Genomic DNA, 23,635 nt, shown 5'->3' with positions numbered 1-23,635 from the left:
TTCTCCTGTGAGTCTAGTTTTTCGAATCCGACGCAAAACTGACAGTTAATTGTAACGTTCAGAGCCTCTTAATGACGATGGAACACACAAATTGCGTCGCGAATCAATACATCGTCCGACAGCCGACCTGTCTCCAAAGGTCTATTGCTGCCTCGGGCACCTTATGGTCGCTCTGCTGTGAGTCTAGTTTTCCGAATACGACGCATAACTGACAGTTAATTGTAAGGTTCAGAGCCTCTTAATGACGATGGAACACACAAATTGCATCACGATTCCATACATCGTCCTCCAGCCGACCTGTCTCCAAGGGTCTATTGCTGCCTCGGGCACCTTATGGTCGTTCTCCTGTGAGTCTAGTTTTTCGAATCCGACGCAAAACTGACAGTTAATTGTAACGTTCAGAGCCTCTTAATGTCGATGGAACACACAAATTGCGTCGCGAATCAATACATCGTCCGACAGCCGACCTGTCTCCAAAGGTCTATTGCTGCCTCGGGCACCTTATGGTCGCTCTGCTGTGAGTCTAGTTTTCCGAATACGACGCATAACTGACAGTTAATTGTAAGGTTCAAAGCCTCTTAATGACGATGGAACACACAAATTGCGTCGCGATACAATACATCGTCCTCCAGCCGACTTGTCGCCGACTTGCTGCCCGAGGCTCCTCTTGGTCGTTGTCCTAGGAGTGTAGTTTTTCGAATCCGGCACAAAACTGAAAAATTCAAAGCCTCTTAATGACGATGGAACACAAATTGCGCTGCGATTCAATACATCGTCCTCCAGCCGCCTTGCCTCCAACGGTCTATTGCTGCCTCGGGCACCTTATGGTCGTTCTCCTGTGAGTCTAGATTTTCGAATCCGACGCAAAACTGACAGTTAATTGTAAGGTTCAGAGCCTGTTAATGACGATGGAACACACAAATCGCGTCGCGATTCAATACATCGTCCTCCAGCCGCCCTGTCTCCAAGGGTCTATTGCTGCCTCGGTAACCTTATGGTCGTTCTCCTGTGTGTCTAGTTTTTCGAATCCGACGCAAAACTGACAGATAATTGTAACGTTCAGAGCCTCTTAATGACGATGGAACACACAAATTGCGTCGAGATTCAATACATCGTCCGACAGCCGACCTGCCTCCAAGGGTCTATTGCTGCCTCGGGCACCTTATGGTCGTTCTGCTGTGAGTCTAGTTTTTCGAATCCGACGCAAAACTGACAGTTAATTGTAACGTTCAGAGCCTCTTAATGACGATGGAACACACAAATTGCGTCGCGAATCAATACATCGTCCGACAGCCGACCTGTCTCCAATGGTCTATTGCTGCCTCGGGCACCTTATGGTCGCTCTGCTGTGAGTCTAGTTTTCCGAATACGACGCATAACTGACAGTTAATTGTAAGGTTCAGAGCCTCTTAATGACGATGGAACACACAAATTGCGTCGCGATTCAATACATCGTCCTCCTGCCGACTTGTCGCCGAGGTACTATTGCTGCCCCGGGCCCCTCTTGGTCGTTCTCCTAGGAGTGTAGTTTTTCGAATCCGGCACAAAACTGACAGTTAATTGTAACGTTCAGAGCCTCTTAATGACGATGGAACACACAAATTGCGTCGCGATTCAATATATCGTCCTCCAGCAGACTTGTCTCCAAGGGTCTATTGCTGCCACGGGCACCTTATGGTCGTTCTCCTGTGATTCTAGATTATCGAATCCGACGCAAAACTGACAGTGAATTGTAACGTTCAGAGCCTCTTAATAACGATGGAACACACAAATTGCGTCGAGATTCAATACATCGTCCTCCAGCCGACTTGTCTCCAAGGGTCTATTGCTGCCTCGGGCACCTAATGGTCGTTCTCCTGTGAGTCTAGTTTTTCGAATCCGATGCAAAACTAACAGTTAATTGTAACGTTCAGAGCCTGTTAATGACTATGGAACACACAAATTGCGTCGCGATTCAATACATCGTCCTCCAGCCGCCTTGTCTCCAAGGGTCTATTGCTGCCTCGGGCACCTTATGGTCGTTCTCCGATGAGCCTAGTTTTTCGAATCCGACGCAAAACTGACAGTTAATTGTAACGTTCAGAGCCTCTTAATGACGATGGAATACACAAATTGCGTCGCGATTCAATACATCGTCCTCCAGCCGACTTGTCTCCAAGGGTCTAGTGCTGCCTCGGGCACCATATGGTCGCTTTGCTGTGAGTCTAGTTTTCCGAATACGACGCATAACTGACAGTTAATTGTTACGTTCAGAGCCTCTTAATGACGAAGGAACACACAAATTGCGTCGCGATTCAATACATCGTCCTCCAGCCGACTTGTCGCCGAGGTACTATTGCTGCCCCGGGCACCTCTTGGTCGTTCTCCTAGGAGTGTAGTTTTTCGAATCCGGCACAAAACTGACAGTTAATTGTAACATTCAGAGCCTCTTAATGACGATGGAACACACAAATCGCGTCGCGATTCAATACATCGTCCTCCAGCCGACTTGTCTCCAAGGGTCTATTGCTGCCTCGGGCACCTTATGGTCGTTCTCCTGTGAGTCTAGTTTTTCGAATCCGACGCAAAACTGACAGTGAATTGTAACGTTCAGAGCCTCTTAATGTCGATGGAACACACAAATTGCGTCGCGATTCAATACATCGTCCTCCAGCCGACTTGTCTCCAAGGGTCTATTGCTGCCTCGGGCACCTTATGGTCGTTCTCCTGTGAGTGTAGTTTTTCGAATCCGACGCAAAACTGACAGTATATTGTAACGTTCAGAGCCTGTTAATGACTATGGAACACACAAATTGCGTCGCGATTCAATACATCGTCCTGCAGCCGCCTTGTCTCCAAGGGTCTATTGCTGCCTCGGTCACCTTATGGTCGTTCTCCTGTGTGTGTAGTTTTTCGAATCCGACGCATAACTGACAGTTAATTGTAACGTTCAGAGCCTCTTAATGACGATGGAACACACAAATTGCGTCGAGATTCAATACATCGTCCGACAGCCGACCTGTCTCCAAGGGTCTATTGCTGCCTCGAGCACCTTATGGTCGTTCTGCTGTGAGTTTAGTTTTCCGAATACGACGCTTAACTGACAGTTAATTGTAAGGTTCAGAGCCTCTTAATGACGATGGAACACACAAATTGCGTCGCGATTCAATACATCGTCCACCAGCCGACCTGTCTCCAAGGGTCTATTGCTGCCTCGGGCACCTTATGGTCGTTCTCCTGTGAGTCTAGTTTTTCGAATCCGACGCAAAACTGACAGTTAATTGTAACGTTCAGAGCCTCTTAATGACGATGGAACACACAAATTGCGTCGCGAATCAATACATCGTCAGACAGCCGACCTGTCTCCAAATGTCTATTGCTGCCTCGGGCACCTTATGGTCGCTCTGCTGTGAGTCTAGTTTTCCGAATACGACGCATAACTGACAGTTAATTGTAACGTTCAGAGCCTCTTAATGACGATGGAACACACAAATTGCGTCGCGATTCAATACATCGTCCTCCAGCCGACTTGTCGCCGAGGTACTATTGCTGCCCCGGGCCCCTCTTGGTCGTTCTCCTAGGAGTGTAGTTTTTCGAATCCGGCACAAAACTTACAGTTAATTGTAACATTCAGAGCCTCTTAATGACGATGGAACACACAAATTGCGCTGGGATTCAATACATCGTCCTCCAGCCGACTTGTCTCCAAGGGTCTATTGCTGCCTCGGGAACCTTATGGTCGCTCTGCTGTGAGTCTAGTTTTTCGAATCCGACGCAAACTGACAGTTAATTGTAACGTTCAGAGCCTGTTAATGACTATGGAACACACAAATTGCGTCGCGATTCAATACATCGTCCTCCAGCCGCCTTGCCTCCAACGGTCTATTGCTGCCTCGGTCACCTTATGGTCGTTCTGCTGTGAGTCTAGATTTTCGAATCCGACGCAAAACTGATAGTTAATTGTAAGGTTCAGAGCCTCTTAATGACGATGGAACACACAAATTGCATCACGATTCCATACACCGTCCTCCAGCCGACCTGTCTCCAAGGGTCTATTGCTGCCTCGGGCACCTTATGGTCGTTCTCCTGTGAGTCTAGTTTTTCGAATCCGACGCAAAACTGACAGTTAATTGTAACGTTCAGAGCGTCTTAATGACGATGGAACACACAAATTGCGTCGCGAATCAATACATCGTCCGACAGCCGACCTGTCTCCAAAGGTCTATTGCTGCCTCGGGCACCTTATGGTCGCTCTGCTGTGAGTCTAGTTTTCCGAATACGACGCATAACTGACAGTTAATTGTAAGGTTCAGAGCCTCTTAATGACGATGGAACACACAAATTGCGTCGCGATTCAATACATCGTCCTCCAGCCGACTTGTCGCCGACTTGCTGCCCCAGGCTCCTCTTGGTCGTTGTCCTAGGAGTGTAGTTTTTCGAATCCGGCACAAAACTGAAAAATTCAAAGCCTCTTAATGACGATGGAACACAAATTGCGCTGCGATTCAATACATCGTCCTCCAGCCGCCTTGCCTCCAACGGTCTATTGCTGCCTCGGGCACCTTATGGTCGTTCTCCTGTGAGTCTAGATTTTCGAATCCGACGCAAAACTGACAGTTAATTGTAAGGTTCAGAGCCTGTTAATGACGATGGAACACACAAATCGCGTCGCGATTCAATACATCGTCCTCCAGCCGCCCTGTCTCCAAGGGTCTATTGCTGCCTCGGTAACCTTATGGTCGTTCTCCTGTGTGTCTAGTTTTTCGAATCCGACGCAAAACTGACAGATAATTGTAACGTTCAGAGCCTCTTAATGACGATGGAACACACAAATTGCGTCGAGATTCAATACATCGTCCGACAGCCGACCTGTCTCCAAAGGTCTATTGCTGCTACTGGCACCTTATGGTCGTTCTGCTGTGAGTCTACTTTTCCGAATACGACGCATAACTGACAGTTAATTGTAACGTTCAGAGCCTCTTAATGTCGATGGAACACACAAATTGCGTCGCGATTCAATACATCGTCCTCCAGCCGACTTGTCTCCAAGGGTCTATTGCTGCCTCGGTCACCTTATGGTCGTTCTCCTGTGTGTGTAGTTTTTCGAATACGACGCATAACTGACAGTTAATTGTAACGTTCAGAGCCTCTTAATGACGATGGAACACACAAATTGCGTCGAGATTCAATACATCGTCCGACAGCCGACCTGTCTCCAAGGGTCTATTGCTGCCTCGGGCACCTTATGGTCGTTCTCCTGTGAGTGTAGTTTTTCGAATCCGACGCAAAACTGACAGTATATTGTAACGTTCAGAGCCTGTTAATGACTATGGAACACACAAATTGCGTCGCGATTCAATACATCGTCCTGCAGCCGCCTTGTCTCCAAGGGTCTATTGCTGCCTCGGTCACCTTATGGTCGTTCTCCTGTGTGTGTAGTTTTTCGAATCCGACGCATAACTGACAGTTAATTGTAACGTTCAGAGCCTCTTAATGACGATGGAACACACAAATTGCGTCGAGATTCAATACATCGTCCGACAGCCGACCTGTCTCCAAGGGTCTATTGCTGCCTCGAGCACCTTATGGTCGTTCTGCTGTGAGTTTAGTTTTCCGAATACGACGCTTAACTGACAGTTAATTGTAAGGTTCAGAGCCTCTTAATGACGATGGAACACACAAATTGCGTCGCGATTCAATACATCGTCCACCAGCCGACCTGTCTCCAAGGGTCTATTGCTGCCTCGGGCACCTTATGGTCGTTCTCCTGTGAGTCTAGTTTTTCGAATCCGACGCAAAACTGACAGTTAATTGTAACGTTCAGAGCCTCTTAATGACGATGGAACACACAAATTGCGTCGCGAATCAATACATCGTCAGACAGCCGACCTGTCTCCAAATGTCTATTGCTGCCTCGGGCACCTTATGGTCGCTCTGCTGTGAGTCTAGTTTTCCGAATACGACGCATAACTGACAGTTAATTGTAACGTTCAGAGCCTCTTAATGACGATGGAACACACAAATTGCGTCGCGATTCAATACATCGTCCTCCAGCCGACTTGTCGCCGAGGTACTATTGCTGCCCCGGGCCCCTCTTGGTCGTTCTCCTAGGAGTGTAGTTTTTCGAATCCGGCACAAAACTTACAGTTAATTGTAACATTCAGAGCCTCTTAATGACGATGGAACACACAAATTGCGCTGGGATTCAATACATCGTCCTCCAGCCGACTTGTCTCCAAGGGTCTATTGCTGCCTCGGGAACCTTATGGTCGCTCTGCTGTGAGTCTAGTTTTTCGAATCCGACGCAAACTGACAGTTAATTGTAACGTTCAGAGCCTGTTAATGACTATGGAACACACAAATTGCGTCGCGATTCAATACATCGTCCTCCAGCCGCCTTGCCTCCAACGGTCTATTGCTGCCTCGGTCACCTTATGGTCGTTCTGCTGTGAGTCTAGATTTTCGAATCCGACGCAAAACTGATAGTTAATTGTAAGGTTCAGAGCCTCTTAATGACGATGGAACACACAAATTGCATCACGATTCCATACACCGTCCTCCAGCCGACCTGTCTCCAAGGGTCTATTGCTGCCTCGGGCACCTTATGGTCGTTCTCCTGTGAGTCTAGTTTTTCGAATCCGACGCAAAACTGACAGTTAATTGTAACGTTCAGAGCGTCTTAATGACGATGGAACACACAAATTGCGTCGCGAATCAATACATCGTCCGACAGCCGACCTGTCTCCAAAGGTCTATTGCTGCCTCGGGCACCTTATGGTCGCTCTGCTGTGAGTCTAGTTTTCCGAATACGACGCATAACTGACAGTTAATTGTAAGGTTCAGAGCCTCTTAATGACGATGGAACACACAAATTGCGTCGCGATTCAATACATCGTCCTCCAGCCGACTTGTCGCCGACTTGCTGCCCCAGGCTCCTCTTGGTCGTTGTCCTAGGAGTGTAGTTTTTCGAATCCGGCACAAAACTGAAAAATTCAAAGCCTCTTAATGACGATGGAACACAAATTGCGCTGCGATTCAATACATCGTCCTCCAGCCGCCTTGCCTCCAACGGTCTATTGCTGCCTCGGGCACCTTATGGTCGTTCTCCTGTGAGTCTAGATTTTCGAATCCGACGCAAAACTGACAGTTAATTGTAAGGTTCAGAGCCTGTTAATGACGATGGAACACACAAATCGCGTCGCGATTCAATACATCGTCCTCCAGCCGCCCTGTCTCCAAGGGTCTATTGCTGCCTCGGTAACCTTATGGTCGTTCTCCTGTGTGTCTAGTTTTTCGAATCCGACGCAAAACTGACAGATAATTGTAACGTTCAGAGCCTCTTAATGACGATGGAACACACAAATTGCGTCGAGATTCAATACATCGTCCGACAGCCGACCTGTCTCCAAAGGTCTATTGCTGCTACTGGCACCTTATGGTCGTTCTGCTGTGAGTCTACTTTTCCGAATACGACGCATAACTGACAGTTAATTGTAACGTTCAGAGCCTGTTAATGACAATGGAACACACAAATTGCGTCGCGATTCAATACATCGTCCTCCAGCCGACTTGTCTCCAAGGGTCTATTGCTGCCTCGGGCACCTTATGGTCGTTCTCCTGTGAGTCAGGTTTTTCGAATCCGACGCAAAACTGACAGTTAATTGTAACGTTCAGAGCCTCTTAATGACGATGGAACACACAAATTGCGTCGCGATTCAATACATCGTCCTCCAGCCGCCTTGTCTAAAAGGGTCTATTGCTGCCTCGGGCACTTTATGGTCGTTCTCCTGTGAGTCTAGTTTTTCGTATCCGACGCAAAACTGACAGTTAATTGTAACGTTCAGAAACTCTTAATGACGATAGACACACAAATTGCGTCGCGAATCAATACATTGTCCGACAGCCGACCTGTCTCCAAGGGTCTATTGCTGCCTCGGGCACCTTATGGTCGCTCTGCTGTGAGTCTAGTTTTCCGAATACGACGCATAACTGACAGTTAATTGTAACGTTCAGAGCCTCTTAATGACGATGGAACACACAAATTGCGTCGCGATTCAATACATCGTCCACCAACCGACTTGTCGCCGAGGTACTATTGCTGCCCCGGGCACCTCTTGGTCGTTCTCCTAGGAGTGTAGTTTTTCGAATCCGGCACAAAACTGACAGTTAATTGTAACATTCAGAGCTTGTTAATGACGATGGAACACACAAATTGCGTCGCGATTCAGTACATCGTCCTCCAGCCGACTTGTCGCCGAGGTACTATTGCTGCCCCGGGCACCTCTTGGTCGTTGTCCTAGGAGTGTAGTTTTTCGAATCCGGCACAAAACTGAAAAATTCAAAGCCTCTTAATGACGATGGAACACACAAAATGCGCTGCGATTCAATACATCGTCCTCCAGCCGACTTGTCTTCAAGGGTCTAGTGCTGCCTCGGGCACCTTATGGTCGTTCTCCAGTGAGTCTAGATTTTCGAATCCGACGCAAAACTGACAATTAATTGTAAGGTTCAGAGCCTGTTAATGACGATGGAACACACAAATCGCGTCGCGATTCAATACATCGTCCTCCAGCCGCCCTGTCTCCAAGGGTCTATTGCTGCCTCGGTCACCTTATGGTCGTTCTCCTGTGTGTCTAGTTTTTCGAATCCGACGCTTAACTGACAGTTAATTGTAACGTTCAGAGCCTCTTAATGACGATGGAACACACAAATTGCGTTGAGATTCAATACATCGTCCGACAGCCGACCTGTCTCCAAGGGTCTATTGCTGCCTCGGGCACCTTATGGTCGTTCTGCTGTGAGTTTAGTTTTCCGAATACGACGCATAACTGACATTAATTGTAACGTTAAGAGCCTGTTAATGACGATGTAACATACAAATTGCGTCGCGATTCAATACATCGTCCTCCAGCCGACTTGTCTCCAAGGGTCTAGTTTTGCCTCGGCACCTTATGGTCGTTCTTCTGTGAGTCTAGATTTTTGAATCCGACGCAAAACTGACAGTTAATTGTAACGTTCAGAGTCTCTTAATGACGATGGAACACACAAATTGCGTCGCGAATCAATACATCGTCCGACAGCCGACCTGTCTCCAAAGGTCTATTGCTGCCCCGGGCACCTTATGGTCGCTCTGCTGTGAGTCTAGTTTTCCGAATACGACGCATAACTGACAGTTAATTGTAACGTTCAGAGCCTCTTAATGACGATGGAACACACAAATTGCGTCGCGATTCAATACATCGTCCTCCAGCCGACTTGTCGCCGAGGTACTATTGCTGCCCCGGGCCCCTCTTGGTCGTTGTTCTAGTAGTGTAGTTTTTCTAATCCGGCACAAAACTGACAGTTAATTGTAACATTCAGAGCCTCTTAATGACGATGGAACACACAGATTGCGCTGGGATTCAATACATCGTCCTCCAGCCGACTTGTCTCCAAGGGTCTATTGCTGCCTCGGGAACCTTATGGTCGCTCTGCTGTGAGTCTAGTTTTTCGAATCCGACGCAAAACTGACAGTTAATTGTAACGTTCAGAGCCTGTTAATGACTATGGAACACACAAATTGCGTCGCGATTCAATACATCGTCCTCCAGCCGCCTTGCCTCCAACGGTCTATTGCTGCCTCGGTCACCTTATGGTCGTTCTGCTGTGAGTCTAGATTTTCGAATCCGACGCAAAACTGATAGTTAATTGCAAGGTTCAGAGCCTCTTAATGACGATGGAACACACAAATTGCATCACGATTCCATACATCGTCCTCCAGCCGACCTGTCTCCAAGGGTCTATTGCTGCCTTGGGCACCTTATGGTCGTTCTCCTGTGGGTCTAGTTTTTCGAATCCGACGCAAAACTGACAGTTAATTGTAACGTTCAGAGACTCTTAATGACGATGGAACACACAAATTGCGTCGCGAATCAATACATCGTCCGACAGCCGACCTGTCTCCAAAGATCTATTGCTGCCTCGGGCACCTTATGGTCGTTCTCCTGTGAGTCAGGTTTTTCGAATCCGACGCAAAACTGACAGTTAATTGTAACGTTCAGAGCCTCTTAATGACGATGGAACACACAAATTGCGTCGCGATTCAATACATCGTCCTCCAGCCGACTTGTCTCCAAGGGTCTATTGCTGCCTCGGGCATCTTATGGTCGTTCTCCTGTGAGTCTAGCTTTTCGAATCCGACGCAAAACTGACAGTTAATTGTAACGTTCAGAGCCTGTTAATGACTATGGAACACACAAATTGCGTCGCGATTCAATACATCGTCCTCCAGCCGCCTTGTCTAAAAGGGTCTATTGCTGCCTCGGGCACTTTATGGTCGTTCTCCTGTGAGTCTAGTTTTTCGTATCCGACGCAAAACTGACAGTTAATTGTAACGTTCAGAGCCTCTTAATGGCGATAGACACACAAATTGCGTCGCGAATCAATACATTGTCCGACAGCCGACCTATCTCCAAGGGTCTATTGCTGCCTCGGGCACCTTATGGTCGCTCTGCTGTGAGTCTAGTTTTCCGAATACGACGCATAACTGACAGTTAATTGTAACGTTCAGAGCCTCTTAATGACGATGGAACACACAAATTGCGTCGCGATTCAATACATCGTCCACCAACCGACTTGTCGCCGAGGTACTATTGCTGCCCCGGGCACCTCTTGGTCGTTCTCCTAGGAGTGTAGTTTTTCGAATCCGGCACAAAACTGACAGTTAATTGTAACATTCAGAGCTTGTTAATGACGATGGAACACACAAATTGCGTCGCGATTCAATACATCGTCCTCCAGCCGACTTGTCGCCGAGGTACTATTGCTGCCCCGGGCACCTCTTGGTCGTTGTCCTAGGAGTGTAGTTTTTCGAATCCGGCACAAAACTGAAAAATTCAAAGCCTCTTAATGACGATGGAACCCACAAAATGCGCTGCGATTCAATACATCGTCCTCCAGCCGACTTGTCTTCAAGGGTCTAGTGCTGCCTCGGGCACCTTATGGTCGTTCTCCTGTGAGTCTAGATTTTCGAATCCGACGCAAAACTGACAATTAATTGTAAGGTTCAGAGCCTGTTAATGACGATGGAACACACAAATTGCGTCGCGATTCAATACATCGTCCTCCAGCCGACTTGTCTCCAAGGGTCTATTGCTGCCTCGGTCACCTTATGGTCGTTCTCCTGTGTGTCTAGTTTTTCGAATCCGACGCTTAACTGACAGTTAATTGTAACGTTCAGAGCCTCTTAATGACGATGGAACACACAAATTGCGTCGCGAATCAATACATCGTCCGACAGCCGACCTGTCTCCAAAGGTCTATTGCTGCCTCGGGCACCTTATGGTCGCTCTGCTGTGAGTCTAGTTTTCCGAATACGACGCATAACTGACAGTTAATTGTAACGTTCAGAGCCTCTTAATGACGATGGAACACACAAATTGCGTCGCGATTAAATACATCGTCCTCCAGCCGACTTGTCGCCGAGGTACTATTGCTGCCCCGGGCCCCTCTTGGTCGTTCTCCTAGTAGTGTAGTTTTTCGAATCCGGCACAAAACTGACAGTTAATTGTAACATTCAGAGCCTCTTAATGACGATGGAACACACAAATTGCGCTGGGATTCAATACATCGTCCTCCAGCCGACTTGTCTCCAAGGGTCTATTGCTGCCTCGGGAACCTTATGGTCGCTCTGCTGTGAGTCTAGTTTTTCGAATCCGACGCAAAACTGACAGTTAATTGTAACGTTCAGAGCCTGTTAATGACTATGGAACACACAAATTGCGTCGCGATTCAATACATCGTCCTCCAGCCGCCTTGCCTCCAACGGTCTATTGCTGCCTCGGTCACCTTATGGTCGTTCTGCTGTGAGTCTAGATTTTCGAATCCGACGCAAAACTGATAGTTAATTGTAAGGTTCAGAGCCTCTTAATGACGATGGAACACACAAATTGCATCACGATTCCATACATCGTCCTCCAGCCGACCTGTCTCCAAGGGTCTATTGCTGCCTTGGGCACCTTATGGTCGTTCTCCTGTGAGTCTAGTTTTTCGAATCCGACGCAAAACTGACAGTTAATTGTAACGTTCAGAGCCTCTTAATGACGATGGAACACACAAATTGCGTCGCGAATCAATACATCGTCCGACAGCCGACCTGTCACCTAAGATCTATTGCTGCCTCGGGCACCTTATGGTCGCTCTGCTGTGAGTCTAGTTTTCCGAATACGACGCATAACTGACAGTTAATTGTAAGGTTCAAAGCCTCTTAATGACGATGGAACACAAATTGCGCTGCGATTCAATACATCGTCCTCCAGCCGACTTGTCTTCAAGGGTCTAGTGCTGCCTGGGGCACCTTATGGTCGTTCTCCTGTGAGTCTAGATTTTCGAATCCGACGCAAAACTGACAGTTAATTGTAAGGTTCAGAGCCTGTTAATGACGATGGAACACACAAATCGCGTCGCGATTCAATACATCGTCCTCCAGCCGCCCTGTCTCCAAGGGTCTATTGCTGCCTCGGTCACCCTATGGTCGTTCTCCTGTGTGTCTAGTTTTTCGAATCCGACGCAAAACTGACAGATAATTGTAACGTTCAGAGCCTCTTAATGACGATGGAACACACAAATTGCGTCGAGATTCAATACATCGTCCGACAGCCGACCTGTCTCCAAAGGTCTATTGCTGCCTCGGGCACCTTATGGTCGTTCTGCTGTGAGTCTAGTTTTCCGAATACGACGCATAACTGACAGGTAATTGTAACGTTCAGAGCCTGTTAATGACGATGGAACACACAAATTGCGTCGCGATTCAATACATCGTCCTCCAGCCGACTTGTCTCCAAGGGTCTATTGCTGCCTCGGGCACCTTATGGTCGTTCTCCTGTGAGTCTAGTTTTTCGAATCCGACGCAAAACTGACAGTTAATTGTAACGTTCAGAGCCTCTTAATGACGATGGAACACACAAATTGCGTCGCGATTCAATATATCGTCCTCCAGAAGACTTGTCTCCAAGGGTCTATTGCTGCCACGGGCACCTTATGGTCGTTCTCCTGTGATTCTAGATTCTCGAATCCGACGCAAAACTGACAGTGAATTGTAACGTTCAGAGCCTCTAAATGACGATGGAACACACAAATTGCGTCGAGATTCAATACATCGTCCTCCAGCCGACTTGTCTCCAAGGGTCTATTGCTGCCTCGGGCACCTAATGGTCGTTCTCCTGTGAGTCTAGTTTTTCGAATCCGACGCAAAACTAACAGTTAATTGTAACGTTCAGAGCCTGTTAATGACTATGGAACACACAAATTGCGTCGCGATTCAATACATCGTCCTCCAGCCGCCTTGTCTCCAAGGGTATATTGGTGCCTCGGGCACCTTATGGTCGTTCTCCGATGAGCCTAGTTTTTCGAATCCGACGCAAAACTGACAGTTAATTGTAACGTTCAGAGCCTCTTAATGACGATGGAACACACAAATTGCGTCGCGATTCAATACATCGTCCTCCAGCCGACTTGTCTCCAAGGGTCTAGTGCTGCCTCGGGCACCTTATGGTCGCTCTGCTGTGAGTCTAGTTTTCCGAATACGACGCATAACTGACAGTTAATTGTAACGTTCAGAGCCTCTTAATGACGATGGAACACATAAATTGCGTCGCGATTCAATACATCGTCCTCCAGCCGACTTGTCGCCGAGGTACCATTGCTGCCCCGGGCACCTCTTGGTCGTTCTCCTAGGAGTGTAGTTTTTCGAATCCGGCACAAAACTGACAGTTAATTGTAACATACAGAGCCTCTTAATGACGATGGAACACACAAATCGCTTCGCGATTCAATACATCGTCCTCCAGCCGCCTTGTCTCCAAGGGTCTATAGCTGCCTCGGGCACCTTATCGTCGTTCTCCTGTGAGTCTAGTTTTTCGAATCCGACGCAAAACTGACAGTTAATTGTAACGTTCAGAGCCTCTTAATGACGATGGAACACACAAATTGCATCGCGATTCAATACATCGTCCTCCAGCCGACCTGTCTCCAAGGGTCTATTCCTGCCTCGGTCACCTTATGGTCGTTCTCCTGTGAGTCTAGTTTTTCGAATCCGACGCAAAACTGACAGTGAATTGTAACGTTCAGAGCCTCTTAATGACGATGGAACACACAAATTGCGTCGCGATTCAATACATCGTCCTCCAGCCGACTTGTCTCCAAGGGTCTATTGCTGCCTCGGGCACCTTATGGTCGTTCTCCTGTGAGTCTAGTTTTTCGAATCCGACGCAAAACTGACAGTGAATTGTAACGTTCAGAGCCTCTTAATGACGATGGAACACACAAATTGCGTCGCGATTCAATACATCGTCCTCCAGCCGACTTGTCTCCAAGGGTCTATTGCTGCCTCGGGCACCTTATGGTCGTTCTCCTGTGAGTGTAGTTTTTCGAATCCGACGCAAAACTGACAGCTTATTGTAACGTTCAGAGCCTGTTAATGACTATGGAACACACAAATTGCGTCGCGCTTCAATACATCGTCCTCCAGCCGACCTGTCTCCAAGGGTCTATTGCTGCCTCGGCACCTTATGGTCGTTCTTCTGTGAGTCTAGATTTTTGAATCCGACGCAAAACTGACAGTGAATTGTAACGTTCAGAGCCTCTTAATGACGATGGAACACACAAATTGCGTCGCGATTCAATACATCGTCCTCCAGCCGCCTTGCCTCCAACGGTCTATTGCTGCCTCGGTCACCTTATGGTCGTTCTGCTGTGAGTCTAGATTTTCGAATCCGACGCAAAACTGATAGTTAATTGTAAGGTTCAGAGCCTCTTAATGACGATGGAACACACAAATTGCATCACGATTCCATACATCGTCCTCCAGCCGACCTGTCTCCAAGGGTCTATTGCTGCCTTGGGCACCTTATGGTCGTTCTCCTGTGAGTCTAGTTTTTCGAATCCGACGCAAAACTGACAGTTAATTGTAACGTTCAGAGCCTCTTAATGACGATGGAACACACAAATTGCGTCGCGAATCAATACATCGTCCGACAGCCGACCTGTCACCAAAGATCTATTGCTGCCTCGGGCACCTTATGGTCGCTCTGCTGTGAGTCTAGTTTTCCGAATACGACGCATAACTGACAGTTAATTGTAAGGTTCAGAGCCTCTTAATGACGATGGAACACACAAATTGCGTCGCGATTCAATACATCGTCCTCCAGCCGACTTGTCGCCGACTTGCTGCCCCAGGCTCCTCTTGGTCGTTGTCCTAGGAGTGTAGTATTTTGAATCCGGCACAAAACTGAAAAATTCAAAGCCTCTTAATGACGATGGAACACAAATTGCGCTGCGATTCAATACATCGTCCTCCAGCCGACTTGTCTTCAAGGGTCTAGTGCTGCCTGGGGCACCTTATGGTCGTTCTCCTGTGAGTCTAGATTTTCGAATCCGACGCAAAACTGACAGTTAATTGTAAGGTTCAGAGCCTGTTAATGACGATGGAACACACAAATCGCGTGTCGATTCAATACATCGTCCTCCAGCCGCCCTGTCTCCAAGGGTCTATTGCTGCCTCGGTCACCTTATGGTCGTTCTCCTGTGTGTCTAGTTTTTCGAATCCGACGCAAAACTGACAGATAATTGTAACGTTCAGAGCCTCTTAATGACGATGGAACACACATATTGCGTCGAGATTCAATACATCGTCCGACAGCCGACCTGTCTCCAAAGGTCTATTGCTGCCTCGGGCACCTTATGGTCGTTCTGCTGTGAGTCTAGTTTTCCGAATACGACGCATAACTGACAGGTAATTGTAACGTTCAGAGCCTGTTAATGACGATGGAACACACAAATTGCGTCGCGATTCAATACATCGTCCTCCAGCCGACTTGTCTCCAAGGGTCTATTGCTGCCTCGGGCACCTTATGGTCGTTCTCCTGTGAGTCTAGTTTTTCGAATCCGACGCAAAACTGACAGTTAATTGTAACGTTCAGAGCCTCTTAATGACGATGGAACACACAAATTGCGTCGCGATTCAATATATCGTCCTCCAGCAGACTTGTCTCCAAGGGTCTATTGCTGCCACGGGCACCTTATGGTCGTTCTCCTGTGATTCTAGATTCTCGAATCCGACGCAAAACTGACAGTGAATTGTAACGTTCAGAGCCTCTTAATGACGATGGAACACACAAAATGCGTCGAGATTCAATACATCGTCCTCCAGCCGACTTGTCTCCAAAGGTCTATTGCTGCCTCGAGCACCTAATGGTCGTTCTCCTGTGAGTCTAGTTTTTCGAATCCGACGCAAAACTAACAGTTAATTGTAACGTTCAGAGCCTGTTAATGACTATGGAACACACAAATTGCGTCGCGATTCAATACATCGTCCTCCAGCCGCCTTGTCTCCAAGGGTATATTGGTGCCTCGGGCACCTTATGGTCGTTCTCCGATGAGCCTAGTTTTTCGAATCCGACGCAAAACTGACAGTTAATTGTAACGTTCAGAGCCTCTTAATGACGATGGAACACACAAATTGCGTCGCGATTCAATACATCGTCCTCCAGCCGACTTGTCTCCAAGGGTCTAGTGCTGCCTCGGGCACCTTATGGTCGCTCTGCTGTGAGTCTAGTTTTCCGAATACGACGCATAACTGACAGTTAATTGTAACGTTCAGAGCCTCTTAATGACGATGGAACACATAAATTGCGTCGCGATTCAATACATCGTCCTCCAGCCGACTTGTCGCCGAGGTACCATTGCTGCCCCGGGCACCTCTTGGTCGTTCTCCTAGGAGTGTAGTTTTTCGAATCCGGCACAAAACTGACAGTTAATTGTAACATTCAGAGCCTCTTAATGACGATGGAACACACAAATCGCTTCGCGATTCAATACATCGTCCTCCAGCCGCCTTGTCTCCAAGGGTCTATAGCTGCCTCGGGCACCTTATCGTCGTTCTCCTGTGAGTCTAGTTTTTCGAATCCGACGCAAAACTGACAGTTAATTGTAACGTTCAGAGCCTCTTAATGACGATGGAACACACAAATTGCGTCGCGATTCAATACATCGTCCTCCAGCCGACTTGTCTCCAAGGGTCTATTGCTGCCTCGGTCACCTTATGGTCGTTCTCCTGTGAGTCTAGTTTTTCGAATCCGACGCAAAACTGACAGTGAATTGTAACGTTCAGAGCCTCTTAATGACGATGGAACACACAAATTGCGTCGCGATTCAATACATCGTCCTCCAGCCGACTTGTCTCCAAGGGTCTATTGCTGCCTCGGGCACCTTATGGTCGTTCTCCTGTGAGTCTAGTTTTTCGAATCCGACGCAAAACTGACAGTGAATTGTAACGTTCAGAGCCTCTTAATGACGATGGAACACACAAATTGCGTCGCGATTCAATACATCGTCCTCCAGCCGACTTGTCTCCAAGGGTCTATTGCTGCCTCGGGCACCTTATGGTCGTTTTCCTGTGAGTGTAGTTTTTCGAATCCGACGCAAAACTGACAGCTTATTGTAACGTTCAGAGCCTGTTAATGACTATGGAACACACAAATTGCGTCGCGCTTCAATACATCGTCCTCCAGCCGCCATGTCTCCAAGGGTCTATTGCTGCCTCGGCACCTTATGGTCGTTCTTCTGTGAGTCTAGATTTTTGAATCCGACGCAAAACTGACAGTTAATTGTAAGGTTCAGAGCCTCTTAATGACGATGGAACACACAAATTGCGTCGCGATTCAATACATCGTCCTCCAGCCGACCTGTCTCCAAGGGTCTATTCCTGCCTCGGGCACCTTATGGTCGTTCTCCTGTGAGACTAGTTTTTCGAATCCGACGCAAAACTGACAGTTAATTGTAACGTTCAGAGCCTCTTAATGACGATGGAACACACAAATTGCGTCGCGAATCAATACATCGTCCGACAGCCGACCTGTCTCCAAAGGTCTATTGCTGCCTCGGGCACCTTATGGTCGCTCTGCTGTGAGTCTAGTTTTCCGATGGATGGATGGTTTGGGGGATCAAAGGGACCAGACTGCTATGGTCATCGGTCCCTTAGTTTTCCGAATACGACGCATAACTGACAGTTAATTGTAAGGTTCAGAGCCTCTTAATGACGATGGAACACACAAATTGCGTCGCGATTCAATACATCGTCCTCCAGCCGACTTGTCGCCGACTTGCTGCCCCAGGCTCCTCTTGGTCGTTGTCCTAGGAGTGTAGTTTTTCGAATCCGGCACAAAACTGAAAAATTCAAAGCCTCTTAATGACGATGGAACACACAAAATGCGCTGCGATTCAATACATCGTCCTCCAGCCGACTTGTCTTCAAGGGTCTAGTGCTGCCTCGGGCACCTTATGGTCGTTCTCCTGTGAGTCTAGATTTTCGAATCCGACGCAAAACTGACAGTTAATTGTAAGGTTCAGAGCCTGTTAATGACGATGGAACACACAAATCGCGTCGCGATTCAATACATCGTCCTCCAGCCGCCCTGGCTCCAAGGGTCTATTGCTGCCTCGGTCACCTTATGGTCGTTCTCCTGTGTGTCTAGTTTTTCGAATCCGACGCTTAACTGACAGTTAATTGTAACGTTCAGAGCCTCTTTATGACGATGGAACACACAAATTGCGTCGCGGATCAATACATCGTCCTCCAGCCGACTTGTCGCCGAGGTACTATTGCTGCCCCGGTCCCCTCTTGGTCGTTCTCCTAGGAGTGTAGTTTTTCGAATCCGGCACAAAACTGACAGTTAATTGTAACATTCAGAGCCTCTTAACGACGATGGAACACACAAATTGCGCTGGGATTCAATACATCGTCCTCCAGCCGACTTGTCTCCAAGGGTCTATTGCTGCCTCGGGAACCTTATGGTCGCTCTGCTGTGAGTCTAGTTTTTCGAATCCGACGCAAAACTGACAGTTAATTGTAACGTTCAGAGCCTGTTAATGACTATGGAACACACAAATTGCGTCGCGATTCAATACATCGTCCTCCAGCCGCCTTGCCTCCAACGGTCTATTGCTTCCTCGGTCACCTTATGGTCGTTCTGCTGTGAGTCTAGATTTTCGAATCCGACGCAAAACTGATAGTTAATTGTAAGGTTCAGAGCCTCTTAATGACGATGGAACACACAAATTGCATCACGATTCCATACATCGTCCTCCAGCCGACCTGTCACCAAGGGTCTATTGCTGCCTCGGGCACCTTATGGTCGTTCTCCTGTGAGTCTAGTTTTTCGAATCCGACGCAAAACTGACAGTTAATTGTAACGTTCAGAGCCTCTTAATGACGATGGAACACACAAATTGCGTCGCGAATCAATACATCGTCCGACAGCCGACCTGTCTCCAAAGGTCTATTGCTGCCTCGGGCACCTTATGGTCGCTCTGCTGTGAGTCTAGTTTTCCGAATACGACGCATAACTGACAGTTAATTGTAAGGTTCAGAGCCTCTTAATGACGATGGAACACACAAATTGCGTCGCGATTCAATACATCGTCCTCCAGCCGACTTGTCGCCGAGGTACTATTGCTGCCCCGGGCCCCTCTTGGTCGTTCTCCTAGGAGTGTAGTTTTCCGAATCCGGCACAAAACTGACAGTTAATTGTAACATTCAGAGCCTCTTAATGACGATGGAACACACAAATTGCGCTGGGATTCAATACATCGTCTTCCAGCCGACTTGTCTCCAAGGTTCTATTGCTTCCTCGGGCACCTTATGGTCGCTCTGCTGTGAGTCTAGTTTTTCGAATCCGACGCAAAACTGACAGTTAATTGTAAGGTTCAGAGCCTGTTAATGACTATGGAACACACAAATTGCGTCGCGATTCAATACATCGTCCTCCAGCCGCCTTGTCTCCAACGGTTTTTTGCTGCCTCGGTCACCTTATGGTCGTTCTGCTGTGAGTCTAGATTTTTGAATCCGACGCAAAACCGATAGTTAATTGTAAGGTTCAGAGCCTCTTAATGACGATGGAACACACAAATTGCATCACGATTCCATACATCGTCCTCCAGCCGACCTGTCTCCAAAGGTCTATTGCTGCCTCGGGCACCTTATGGTCGTTCTCCTGTGAGTCTAGTTTTTCGAATCCGACGCAAAACTGACAGTTAATTGTAACGTTCAGAGCCTCTTAATGACGATGGAACACACAAATTGCGTCGCGAATCAATACATCGTCCGACAGCCGACCTGTCTCCAAAGGTCTATTGCTGCCTCGGGCACCTTATGGTCGTTCTCCTGTGAGTCTAGTTTTTCGAATCCGACGCAAAACTGACAGTTAATTGTAACGTTCAGAGCCTCTTAATGACGATGGAACACACAAATTGCGTCGAGATTCAATACATCGTCCGACAGCCGACCTGTCTCCAAGGGTCTATTGCTGCCTCGGGCACCTTATGGTCGTTCTGCTGTGAGTTTAGTTTTCCGAATACGACGCATAACTGACAGTTAATTGTAACGTTAAGAGCCTGTTAATGACGATGGAACATACAAATTGCGTCGCGATTCAATACATCGTCCTCCAGCCGACTTGTCTCCAAGGGTCTAGTGTTGCCTCGGCACCTTATGGTCGTTCTTCTGTGAGTCTAGATTTTTGAATCCGACGCAAAACTGACAGTTGATTGTAAGGTTCAGAGCCTCTTAATGACGATGGAACACACAAATTGCGTCGCGATTCAATACATCGTCCTCCAGCCGACCTGTCTCCAAGGGTCTATTGCTGCCTCGGGCACCTTATGGTCGTTCTCCTGTGAGTCTAGTTTTTCGAAACCGACGCAAAACTGACAGTTAATTGTAACGTTCAGAGCCTCTTAATGACGATGGAACACACAAATTGCGTCGCGAATCAATACATCGTCCGATAGCCGACCTGTCTCCAAAGGTCTATTGCTGCCTCGGGCACCTTATGGTCGCTCTGCTGTGAGTCTAGTTTTCCGAATACGACGCATAACTGACAGTTAATTGTAAGGTTCAGAGCCTCTTAATGACGATGGAACACACAAATTGCGTCGCGATTCAATACATCGTCCTCCAGCCGACTTGTCGCCGAGGTACTATTGCTGCCCCGGGCCCCTCTTGGTCGTTCTCCCAGGAGTGTAGTTTTTCGAATCCGGCACAAAACTGACAGTTAATTGTAACATTCAGAGCCTCTTAATGACGATGGAAGACACAAATTGCGCTGGGATTCAATACATCGTCATCCAGCCGACTTGTCTCCAAGGTTCTATTGCTGCCTCGGGCACCTTATGGTCGCTCTGCTGAGAGTCTAGTTTTTCGAATCCGACGCAAAACTGACAGTTAATTGTAACGTACAGAGCCTGTTAATGACTATGGAACACACAAATTGCGTCGCGATTCAATACATCGTCCTCCAGCCGCCTTGTCTCCAACGGTTTCTTGCTGCCTTTGTCACCTTATGGTCGTTCTGCTGTGAGTCTAGATTTTTGAATCCGACGCAAAACTGATACTTAATTGTAAGGTTCAGAGCCTCTTAATGACGATGGAACACACAAATTGCGTCGCGATTCAATACATCGTCCTCCAGCCGACTTGTCGCCGACTTGCTGCCCCAGGCTCCTCTTGGTCGTTGTCCTAGGAGTGTAGTTTTTCGAATCCGGCACAAAACTGAAAAATTCAAAGCCTCTTAATGACGATGGAACACACAAAATGCGCTGCGATTCAATACATCGTCCTCCAGCCGACTTGTCTTCAAGGGTCTAGTGCTGCCTCGGCCACCTTATGGTCGTTCTCCTGTGAGTCTAGATTTTCGAATCCGACGCAAAACTGACAGTTAATTGTAAGGTACAGAGCCTGTTAATCACGATGGAACACACAAATCGCGTCGCGATTCAATACATCGTCCTCCAGCCGCCCTGTCTCCAAGGGTCTATTGTTGCCTCGGTCACCTTATGGTCGTTCTCCTGTGTGTCTAGTTTTTCGAATCCGACGCTTAACTGACAGTTAATTGTAACGTTCAGAGCCTCTTAATGACGATGGAACACATAAATTGCGTCGAGATTCAATACATCGTCCGACAGCCGACCTGTCTCCAAGGGTCTATTGCTGCATCGGGCACCTTATGGTCGTTCTGCTGTGAGTTTAGTTTTCCGAATACGACGCTTAACTGACAGTTAATTGTAAGGTTCAGAGCCTCTTAATGACGATGGAACACACAAATTGCGTCGCGATTCAATACATCGCCTCCAGCCGACCTGTCTCCAAGGGTCTATTGCTGCCTCGGGCACCTTATGGTCGTTCTCCTGTGAGTCTAGTTTTTCGAATCCGACGCAAAACTGACAGTTAATTGTAACGTTCAGAGCCTCTTAATGACGATGGAACACACAAATTGCGTCGCGAATCAATACAAGGTCCGACAGCCTACCTGTCTCCAAAGGTCTATTGCTGCCTCGGGCACCTTATGGTCGCTCTGCTGTGAGTCTAGTTTTCGGAATACGACGCATAACTGACAGTTAATTGTAACGTTCAGAGCCTCTTAATGACGATGGAACACACAAATTGCGTCGCGATTCAATACATCGTCCTCCAGCCGACTTGTCGCCGAGGTACTATTGCTGCCCCGGGCCCCTCTTGGTCGTTCTCCTAGGAGTGTAGTTTTTCGAATCCGGCACAAAACTGACAGTTAATTGTAACATTCAGAGTCTCTTAATGACGATGGAACACACAAATTGCGCTGGGATTCAATACATCGTCCTCCAGCCGACTTGTCTCCAAGCGTCTATTGCTGCCTCGGGAACCTTATGGTCGCTCTGCTGTGAGTCTAGTTTTCCGAATACGACGCATAACTGACAGTTAATTGTAAGGTTCAGAGCCTCTTAATGACGATGGAACACACAAATTGCGTCGCGATTCAATACATCGTCCTCCATCCTACTTGTCGCCGACTTGCTGCCCCAGGCTCCTCTTGGTCGTTGTCCTAGGAGTGTAGTTTTTCGAATCCGGCACAAAACTGAAAAATTCAAAGCCTCTTAATGACGATGGAACACAAATTGCGCTGCGATTCAATACATCGTCCTCCAGCCGACTTGTCTTCAAGGGTCTAGTGCTGCCTCGGGCACCTTATGGTCGTTCACCTGTGAGTCTAGATTTTCGAATCCGACGCAAAACTGACAGTTAATTGTAAGGTTCAGAGCCTGTTAATGACGATGGAACACACAAATCGCGTCGCGATTCAATACATCGTCCTCCAGCCGCCATGTCTCCAAGGGTCTATTGCGGCCTCGGTCACCTTATTGTCGTTCTCCTGTGTGTCTAGTTTTTCGAATCCGACGCAAAACTGACAGATAATTGTTACGTTCAGAGCCTCTTAATGACGATGGAACACACAAATTGCGTCGAAATTCAATACATCGTCCGACAGCCGACCTGTCTCCAAACGTCTATTGCTGCTACGGGCACCTTATGGTCGTTGTGCTGTGAGTCTACTTTTCCGAATACGACGCATAACTGACAGTTAATTGTAACGTTCAGAGCCTGTTAATGACAATGGAACACACAAATTGCGTCGCGATTCAATACATCGTCCTCCAGCCGACTTGTCTCCAAGGGTCTATTGCTGCCTCGGGAACCTTATGGTCGTTCTCCTGTGAGTCAGGTTTTTCGAATCCGACGCAAAACTGACAGTTAATTGTAACGCTCAGAGCCTCTTAATGACGATGTAACACACAAATTGCGTCTAGA

Source organism: Schistocerca nitens, chromosome 5 (genome assembly GCF_023898315.1).
Source record: "Schistocerca nitens isolate TAMUIC-IGC-003100 chromosome 5, iqSchNite1.1, whole genome shotgun sequence".
Lineage (NCBI taxonomy): Eukaryota > Metazoa > Arthropoda > Insecta > Orthoptera > Acrididae > Schistocerca > Schistocerca nitens.
The sequence above is the reverse complement of the archived record's forward strand: the minus strand, read 5'-3'. Positions refer to the sequence as shown.